Raw genomic sequence first — 589 nt, forward strand, 5'->3', positions numbered from 1 at the left:
AACCCTGCTTTAAGCCCCAGAGTTGTGCAAATGGTCAATGCATTTGACTGCTATGTTAGGCCTGGTTGACTAGAGAAACAAACCCAGAGACACTCATAAGACGGGGTACCCAAAAAACCCAGAATTTTTTTTTTCTTTTCCCAAAGCTATGTATTTACTTTTTTTTCTTTTTACAAAACAACCTTATCACCTTCAAAGTACTCTCCATTACATTTTTTTTGGTTTTATTTTATTTTATTTATTTATTTTTAACATTTTATTAGGGGCTCATACAACTGTTATCCCAATCCAAACACACATCAATTGTGTAAAGTACATTTGTTACCCTCATTATTCTTTTTTTAAAATTATTTTATTGAGGGCTCGTTAATAAAGGAACAATCTTGTTCCTTGATGCCTGACACCCAATCCCTTCGACAGCTCGTGGTCACACATCCTGGTGTGCTTCTTCCATGTTGTTGTTTCTGAGCTAGTTGGCTGCTTGTTTATCTTCCAGCCTTTAAGACCCCAGATGCTATATCTTTTGATAGCCAGGCACCATCAGCTTTCTTCACCATCTTTGCTTATGTACACCTTTGTTTTCAGTGAT

Source organism: Echinops telfairi, unplaced genomic scaffold, assembly GCF_000313985.2.
Source record: "Echinops telfairi isolate 266 unplaced genomic scaffold, ASM31398v2 ScPeMD7_443;HRSCAF=831, whole genome shotgun sequence".
NCBI classification, from domain to species: Eukaryota; Metazoa; Chordata; class Mammalia; order Afrosoricida; family Tenrecidae; genus Echinops; species Echinops telfairi.